This window comes from Triticum dicoccoides, chromosome 2A (genome assembly GCF_002162155.2).
Source record: "Triticum dicoccoides isolate Atlit2015 ecotype Zavitan chromosome 2A, WEW_v2.0, whole genome shotgun sequence".
Classification (NCBI taxonomy): Eukaryota; Viridiplantae; Streptophyta; class Magnoliopsida; order Poales; family Poaceae; genus Triticum; species Triticum dicoccoides.
Genome location: NC_041382.1, coordinates 515,204,442 through 515,213,865, shown reverse-complemented (window position 1 = coordinate 515,213,865; position 9,424 = coordinate 515,204,442). Strand labels below are relative to the sequence as shown.

The 9,424-nt window shown below is 42.9% G+C and overlaps 1 non-coding gene across 1 annotated transcript; it reads right to left on the bottom strand.

The window, feature by feature from the left end:
* Positions 1-6,264: 6,264 nt before the first annotated feature.
* On the bottom strand, positions 6,265-6,457 carry LOC119359821. The gene has a single exon (XR_005172678.1). It is a non-coding gene; the product is annotated as a U2 spliceosomal RNA (small nuclear RNA).
* Positions 6,458-9,424: the final 2,967 nt, after the last annotated feature.

Genomic DNA, 9,424 nt, shown 5'->3' with positions numbered 1-9,424 from the left:
TTTGGAATAGCTCCAAATAGAGCGTGGTAGCTGCATCTAGGAGATGACATAGAGATTTGTAAAGCACACACGGATCTGAAAGGTTCAGACCCGTTGACTATAACCTCTCTCACAAGCATAACATGATCAAACCCAGAACTCATCGAGTGTTAATCACATGGTAAATGTGAACTAGATTATTGACTCTAGTAAACTCTTTGGGTGTTAGTCACATGGGGATGTGACCTTGAGTGTTAATCACATATCGATGTGAACTAGATTATTGACTCTAGTGCAAGTGGAAGACTGTTGGAAATATGCCCTAGAGGCAATAATAAATTAGTTATTATTATTATATTTCCTTGTTCATGATAATCGTTTATTATCCATGCTATAATTGTATTGATAGGAAACTCAGATACATGTGTGGATACATAGACAACACCATGTCCCTAGTAAGCCTCTAGTTGACTAGCTCGTTGATCAATGGATGGTTACGGTTTCCTGACCATGGACATTGGATGTCATTGATAACGGGATCACATCATTAGGAGAATGATGTGATGGACAAGACCCAATCCTAAGCATAGCACAAGATCGTGTAGTTCGTATGCTAAAGCTTTTCTAATGTCAAGTATCATTTCCTTAGACCATGAGATTGTGCAACTCCCGGATACCGTAGGAATGCTTTGGGTGTGCCAAACGTCACAACGTAACTGGTTGGCTATAAAGGTACACTACGGGTATCTCCGAAAGTGTCTGTTGGGTTGGCACGAATCGAGACTGGGATTTGTCACTCCGTGTGACGGAGAGGTATCTCTGGGCCCACTCGGTAGGACATCATCATAATGTGCACAATGTGATCAAGGAGTTGATCACGGGATGATGTGTTACGGAACGAGTAAAGAGACTTGCCGGTAACGAGATTGAACAAGGTATCGGGATACCGACGATTGAATCTCGGGCAAGTATTGTACCGATAGACAAAGGGAATTGTATACGGGATTGATTAAGTCCTTGACATCGTGGTTCATCCGATGAGATCATCGTGGAACATGTGGGAGCCAACATGGGTATCCAGATCCCGCTGTTGGTTATTGACCGTAGAGTCATCTCGGTCATGTCTGCATGTGTCCCGAACCCGTAGGGTCTACACACTTAAGGTTCAGTGACGCTAGGGTTATAGAGATATTAGTATGCGGTAACCCAAAAGTTGTTCGGAGTCCCGGATGAGATCCCGGACGTCACGAGGAGTTCCGGAATGGTCCGGAGGTAAAGAATTATATATAGGAAGTGCTGTTTCGGCCATCGGGACAAGTTTCGGGGTCACCGGTATTGTACCGGGACCACCGGAAGGGTCCCGGGGGTCCACCGGGTGGGGCCACCTGCCCCGGGGGGGCACATGGGCTGTAGGGGGTGCGCCTTGGCCTATATGGGCCAAGGGCACCAGCCCCAAGAGGCCCATGCACCAAGAATCAAGGGAGAGGAAGAGTCCTAAAGGGGGAAGGCACCTCCGAGGTGCCTTGGGGAGGATGGACTCCTCCCCCCCCTTGGCCGCACCCTTCCTTGGAGGAAGGGGCAAGGCTGCGCCCTCCCCCTCTCCCTTGGCCCTATATATAGTGGGGGGAAGGGAGGGCAGCCTAACCTAAGCCCTGGCGCCTCCCTCTCCCTCCCATGACACATCTCCCTCCTCCCGCAGCGCTTGGCGAAGCCCTGTTGGAATCCCGCTACTTCCACCACCATGCCGTCGTGTTGTTGGATCTCCATCAACCTCTCCTCCCCCCTTGCTGGATCAAGAAGGAGGAGACGTTGCTGCTCCGTATGTGTGTTGAACGCGGAGGTGCCGTCCGTTCGGCGCTAGGATCATCGGTGATTTGGATCACGACGAGTACGACTCCATCAACCCCGTTCTCTTGAACGCTTCCGCTTAGCGATCTACAAGGGTATGTAGATGCACTCTCCTTCCCCTCGTTGCTGGTTTCTCCATAGATAGATCTTGGTGATACGTAGGAAAATTTTGAATTTCTGCTACGTTCCCCAACAGCAACAGCGTGCACACACGGTTGCAAGTTCGGTGGCGACGGCCGCAGCTCAGATGGCAGCGGTTGTTGGCCAGGCGGCCACAACACCCATCGACGAGCTCCATCATAGCAAAAAAGCTTGTCGGTTGAAGCTTTTGCGGTTGCTTCTTGCAACAATTCAAGACTCCCACCCATCGCCGCAGAAACCACTCCACTTGATGCCGCAAAGCAGTTGTTGGTTCTGGCTCGGACTTTGCCAGTTTCTGCTTTGCCGGTTGCAGCAAACCCAACAACTGGTTCCATCTTGCGTCGGTTGCAGTGTTTCAGCAAAAATCTTGTTCGCTACAGCGTTGCCACCGTTCCATCATCCGTGATACACAGTTGTAGCACTGAACGATGCAAGTTCCAGCAGATCTTGATTCTCGCATCTCTGTTGTCCCTGTTTCTAGCTTTTTTATTCATAGGTTCCAACTTCCGATTTATCGGTTGCAATGCAGGACCTCATACCTCCTCGCCCCCCACTCTCGATCGCGTCCCCGGTCATAGTTCTATCCCCAATTATATCTACCCATCTTGCGGTTCCAGATTGTCGCCGTCTAAGTGCAACACCACCCCATGCAGCAAATCCCGCACGAAGACAACTCATTGGCACGCATGCAGAAGCGGTGATGGGTCGCGACAGCGTGCATGGTGACATTGAGAGGATTAGTTCCTACAACTAACACTCCAACAAAAGATCACTATCCAGCATGCATCTCGAGCTATTAAGTTCATAACAAACAGAGTATTGCAATAAGCATGACAACATAATGTAGACAATAAAACTATCATCCAACTGTCTTAGAAAAACCATCATTTTATCCTTGGTGGCAACAATACAATACATTTCTGGTCCCTTTCTATCACTGCGATAGAACACTGCAAGACTAAACCTAATATCATACACAACTCCCTCTGAAGATCTAAGCATCAAACTTGGCCAAAGAACAACACATAGATCAGAGAGCATACATAACTATTAATTATGCAGCAAAGAAACCATAAGAGATTCAATAATATTCATGAGCAAATCTGATCATAAAGTGACAATTCATCATATTCCAACAAACACAACACTGATAACATCAAATTGGTCCGGATCATGTGAGACAATTCATAGGAACTTTTTTCTGAAGCACAAGGGTAGAGGATGCCATCTAGTTACAACTAGGGACCCATAATCCAAGGAAAACTACTCACACATGGTCATGATGGAAGCAGGTTGATGAAAATGGCTTCGAAGGTCGATTCTTCCTCCGCTAGATCCCCGGAACAAGCCCCCAGATTAGATATTCGTGAAACAGGAACTTGCGGCCATGGAAAGTCCAAAAAATGGTACGGAGAGTTTTGTAATATTTGGAATTTATAGAGCTCCGGGAGGTGGTGCGGCGGTGCCCATGGCCTCCACATGGTAGGTCGGCGTGCCCCCTAGCCATGGCACCTGGCCGTGCGGGGCCTACAGGTGGCCCCCGACAGGTTCCGGTGCTTTATTCATTCTTCGTCCTCCAAAAAAGTCATCCAACATCCCCACGACGTTTGTAGGTGCAGAGATAATTATTTTTTCAAAAGTAAAAGAATATGCAGAAAACAACAACTACTGAATTAATAGGTTAGTCCAGAAAAACAAAAAAAACATTATTAAAAGTATACATAATTGCTATGATAATAACATGAAACAATAAAAAATTATCGATATGTTTGAGACATATCACCAGCCTATATAGTTGGTGCAAAGCGGGAACATGTAAGCACAAGATGCTCGAGCCATTAGCCCGGTAATGGATGCTCCCACGTTTTGGCAAGTTGGAGTTGTTCAGCAGGGCATCAGGATGCCACGCGGAGCCATCGATGGTGAACTTGAGACTACTGAAGTGAATGCCGCTGAAGGGAACCAAAGAATACACCATCTTCACTAGGGCTTGATAGACGTCGTGCCCCAGGGTGGGCGCCAACTGTCGTGGATATAATCCGAACAATACTAGTGGGTGTATGTAAGAAGGAGCGTCATGTCTACCGAATCTGCAAATGGGAGTACACACAAGGGATTATGCAGGTTTGGACCCTCAATGGTGGAGGTAACACCCTACTCCTGTGGTGGTGCTCTTGCTCCAGGCGTAGGTTACAAAATGAGAGAGTTCCACCTTGAACCCGGTGCCCTCCCTCGGCTTATATAGAGTATGCTCGGAGGGGTATCATAGCAGGATGGCATTGCTATTGATGGTCTCATGCACGACTGATTGTTCATGGTCATTACTACTGGTAACTACCGTGTTGAACTAGATATACCACCGTTGGGTAACGACAACATTCAATGCATCATGGAGATCATGTGCGTCCCCTAGCAGAGCCGACTGCAATGCATCCAACAGCTACCTGTCTTGGTGGTGACGGACCACTGGTACTTGTTCATCTCAAGGTGTAGAATCCAACTGTAGGCACACATCCCGTTGGTGAGGAACCCCCTCCTTTTATGATGTTTTGGGGTGTAACCTTGATGAGCTTATTAAGTAACCCCTTGGCCCGCATCCTTGATGGCCCTGGGCCCTGGCTGGGCCATATGTACCCATGGGCCTACCTCGTAGGTATTCCCCCATCACCTTCCTTTAGTGGTTTGAACCATGGGTATGTACCAAAATCTATATAGATAGTAGCTGGGAAAATTTCCATTGCGTCGGGCCTTGGGTTCCCAGGGCTCAGCTCTGCCCTGAAGGGATTTGCTAGTTCTTTGTCGTCTGAGAATTTTCCAATTCTTAGGTGACGTGAGAGGCGTTGGATCTTTTTGCTTATAGATTCGTGCATACATCCATGAATATTGAACCACGCAATGCTGCGATGGGCCTGTGTGATTGTGGGCCTTTTTGGGGGGGGGGTGCTAGTTTGTTCTATCGTGCCTTTTTCTGTTTTGTGGGCCTATTTGTGTTTTTTCTTTTGATGTGGATTGTGTTCACGGGAGGAAAACGAGTCGCCGTCGCAGAGAGGGAGACAGAGAGTCGGCGCATTTCTGTACGTGCTTCAGTCAGAGAAATATGCAACTACTTTATTTTAGAAATGTAGAGTTGGGTTGCTATGTATGTATTTTCTAGCTTGAGTTTACCTCAGTTGCGGGTTTTTTTATAAATGATAATTGCACTTTTATAGAAATGTGCAACTACCATTCTTAGTAAAAGTGCAACCGGGTTGCTATGTATGTATTTTCTAGCTTGAGTATTCATAGGTTGTGCCTTTTTATAGATAAATATCTGTACTTTTATACATATGTGCAACTACCATTTCTAGAAATGTGCAACTAGGTTGCTATATACATCCCCTTTTATTCATTTTGATGACAAGTATTTCTGTACGGAGGGAGTATGTATTTTTTCTAGCTTGAGTATACCACAGTTGCACTGTTCTATAAACACTAGGTGGTTTCCCCACGCATTGCTGCTGGATTTTAAAGATTAATTTTGGATAAATTTTGTATGAAGAAATGACCCAAATCAAAAGCTATCATTTGTTGAAGTAATTGTGTGTGAACAAAGAGTATGCATGTATGCTAGACCATTGGAGATGGAAAAATTAAATTGGGGTATGCATGTGCAACAAAATAGTTCTAGTGGACGATGACGTGATATATTTGGTGATGTGGAGGGCTGCGTGTTGAGTGAATTAGAGTTAGTGGGAATCAACTATTTAGGTAAAATCTATTTTCAAATATGTTAATTTGCAAACCATGTATTTTTTATTCTAAGTGAAGTAATGTAAACTATTTTTAAAACAGACTTGTGATTTTTTGAAATTCCATCCCACCTTTGGTCCCGTTTAAGAAATTTGAAACCAATCTTTTGGATCATATAGTTACCAATCTTGTCAATCTGCATCAGGTTTCACATATTTTTGAAACATTGCACAAGATCCAACACAATGTAATTGCATTTTACACGAGGACAGTAACAACTCATTTGTACATCCTAAAGGAAAGATATCATGCATATTTAATATGGAGATAAATACATAGGTACTCACAAAAAGGAGATAAATACATACCTACTTTTTATTGAAAAATGTACCATTTTATATTTAAAAGTTCATATAATTATAGAAGTAGAAAATAAACAACTTAGAACTTGAAAAATGTCATTTGAACTTACTAAATTTAGCAATAATTTACATTGTTTGATAACAATAATGTCTAGCACAGAAGTTTTAGTTATATATCTTGTATCAAATATTTAGTTTTATTTGGCTGGGGCCCATAGGCCCACAGTACTGGAACGCTAGAGCGATGGTGAAGACCCATGTAGCACGCTACATATGCGGATCCTCTCCAAAATAAAAAATAAATCAATATCATGTGGACATGAAAATCCACGTATAAGACATTAACTGATAAGAACAGATACTACATTCGATCTTAGTCAAAAGGTCGAGAAAGATATGATTTGCAGTGAAGACGTGCTCCTCCTTTATATCTTCCTGAACCGACTTATTACGCCTTAGCCAGGCAATGTGGTACTACTAATAATCAGGATGCAAGCTAACACGAATCTTATCAACCGGCTATAATCCAATTCCACGACTCGCGGCGTGGCCCAAATTAATAGTCCAAGCCCAGATTGTATGCCGATTGAACCAAACTGCCTGACCAGCTTGTACCTCCCACTGACAAATGAGACCCACCCGCCGCCCCAACCACGATGCAACCAGAGCGCTCCATTATTGCCTAAAAACCAGAGTGCTCCATTTTGAGGGAGCTTAGTAACTCCATTGCTTACTTGCACCTTTTGGAGAAATGTTCAACTTCCATTTTTTTTAGAAAATTTTAAGTAGTTTCCTAGCCTGATTATACCTTCGTTGTAATTTTTATACTTGCAAGTTTTTCAAAAAAGTGCAACTAGTAAGTTGATTTTTTTTCTGTAATTAGTGCTTCCACTTTTCAAAAAAAAAATGCGCAACTGAAACATTTAGAAAAATGTAATTGGCTAGATATTTGTATTTTTTAGTCCCAAATAATCAGTACAATTCACACTTAAAAATAAGTGCTATTTTTGTAAATGCAACTGGATATACTAATGTGTTTTTATCTCACAATTATGCTTCCGTTTTTGTTGAGTGGACTTTTCATCATTTTCTTTTTTATTTATGGAAATGCTTCTTTTAGTAAATGAAACACAGTGTACAAACAAATCAACATAACCCTGTCGAAAAAAGGAGCATAACAAAACTCATGTGGCAGTTCATGGGCCATGGAAAAAACATAAGTCCCATAAAAAAATCACAAACTCACACATAAACCACAAGCCCATTTGCACATATGTAGGAGGAAGAATCCTTTCGAACAAGGAGATGAGATTAGTTGCTGGTCTTTTTTTTGAGCCGAAACCGTAGAACAATCGTTCTACAGTATTTTCTATACTAAAATTAAAATAAAGTACAAATACATGGCTACATGTGGCCCAAGGGTATCAACCTACACCAGTTTTGGGAAACATAGGGGAAATTCAAGGTGCTGCACTATCCAACTGGTAATCTCCTCTGCTTTCTTCTGATTGGCTCTAAGGTTAGATGCTTCAAGTCCTTCTCTGAGATAATGCTTCCAAGTTCCATAGCGAATCGGTGCTTATCTGAAGATGTTGTCGTTCCTGGTCATCCAGATGCTCCAACATCCCATAATCACCACTTCCATAGCAATATTCTTTGGAATTTCACGAAGAATGAACATGACCTCATCATAGGTGGAAATACATCTTTGTTTATTGGGAATAATCCTGTCCCAATAGAAACCAGCAAATTGACAGTCCCAAATAGATGTAGACATGTTTCCTCACTCTGCCCTACACATAGGGCGCAGTTGTAGTCCTCTAGATACATGTTTCTGCGCTTGATCATGTTCCTTGTGCTTAAACGACCATGAAGCAATAGCTAGAAGAAAATTTTGTTCCTAACCTGCATGCAAATTTCCAGACCATCTGAAAGATGCAATGTGCTTGACTTGGGCCAGAAATAGCTTTGTACATGGTCATAGACGTGAATTTTCTCACGGTCCCATCCATCATCCAAGAGTCTCTGCCTGTTGAATTCTCTCTATTTGTGAGAATCTCTTGGAGCTCATTGAATTGATTAAATGCCTGGAGTGACAATGGCCTATGAAAAATGTGACTAAGGTCCTCTTGTTGTTGTGCTTGTAATAGGGAGATGTCTTGGTTGATAGAAAAAGAGTGAAGTTTAGGGTACTGAGAGATCATGGTATTGTTCATCCATTTGTCTGTCCAAAGCAAAACAATATCTCCTCTCCCAGCTTGGCACCTTGTATGTTCCTTGAAAGTGTGCAACAATTTTAACACTGATTTCCACCAAAATGATCCCATCAGTCTTTCTCCTGGTAAGCTCTCTTGGTAATAGGTTTCCCAAATAATATTAACCCATGGAATATCTTCTTTATTGAAGAATTTGTGTAGAAATTTCATGAGCAGAGCTTGGTTATGGACTTGCAGATCAAGCACTCCTAATCCTCCATGTGATTTTGGTTGGCAGACTTTATCCCATGAGATTAGCACCATGCCTCTGTCTTGGGACCCATATTTTCTCCAAAAGCAGTTCATCATGTATGAATTGATTTGCTGAAGCACAGTCTTTGGGATCATGAGAGTACACATGAAAAAGGTTGGCATGCTTGTAAAGACTGACTTAAGCAGAGTGAGCTTATCTCCAGTAGATAACATTGTTGAGCAGCTAAGCAATCTGTTTTCAATTCTCTTCAGCATTGGCAGATAGTCGTCAACTCTTGGTTTGGTGGAGCCCAGTGGAAGACCCAAGTATGTGTGGGGCCAACCTCCAATCTTGCACCCAAGCAGAGTAGATAATTCCAGCATTTTAACATGTGAAGTATTAATGGAGATCATAGTGGATTATGAATAATTGATCTGCAACCCTGAGAATTCAGCAAAGTGCAAGAAAAAATTCTTGATATGCTGGACTTGAGTGGGGTTAGCCTGAGCTACAAGCATAGTATCATCAGCATACTGGATAATGGGAAAATCAGGGCAAGAGTTGTGTTGCAGAGGTGATGAACTAGATCATTTCTCATGGCCTCATTCATCATACTTTGGAGGATATCAGCTGCAATCACAAAAATCAATGGGGATAAGGGGTCTCCTTGTCTGACTCCCTTCATGCATAAGAATTGTTTCCCAGGAACACTATTGAGGAGGATAGAAGAGTAGCGAGAGCCATAAATCATCTTGATCCAATTAATCCATCTATCTCAAAAACCCTTAGCCTTGAGAGTCTGAATGATTTTATCATGACTAAGCATGTCAAATGCCTTCTCAAAGTCCATTTTCAGCATAATGAGTTCTTTCTTACTTTGATAACACTGATGTATAAATTCATAGGCCCATGCCAGA